Genomic DNA, 427 nt, shown 5'->3' with positions numbered 1-427 from the left:
TTTATTGAAATACCTAAAATTCTTCTTATATAAATATAAATAATTTAATTGTAAAACATAATAAAATAATAACAAAAATTAAAGGTGTAAGTTATTGAACTGGACCGAAAATTACTGTAAAATTAAACCAAAATTTACAACAACAAATTTAAAAACAAAAAAAAAATCAGTTTTTCATTAAAATCAATCGGTTCGATTCAATTTGCAGTTGACTTAATAAAAATTAAATCAAACCGAACCGAAGAATATTATGCAATGCTAATGTTTTTACAGTTTTACTCTTTAACCTAACAACAAAATCTCTAAACCTAAGTGAGTGAAGTACTCACTCAAGCCCCAGCGCCTCCCTCCCTCTCTGAAACTCGGAATCTCCATACCTCCCTCTCTCCGTTCTCCTCTATAGAGCCTCCTTCCCTCCTTCTCCATA

This window comes from Arachis ipaensis, chromosome B08, assembly GCF_000816755.2.
Source record: "Arachis ipaensis cultivar K30076 chromosome B08, Araip1.1, whole genome shotgun sequence".
Classification (NCBI taxonomy): Eukaryota; Viridiplantae; Streptophyta; class Magnoliopsida; order Fabales; family Fabaceae; genus Arachis; species Arachis ipaensis.
The sequence above is the reverse complement of the archived record's forward strand: the minus strand, read 5'-3'. Positions refer to the sequence as shown.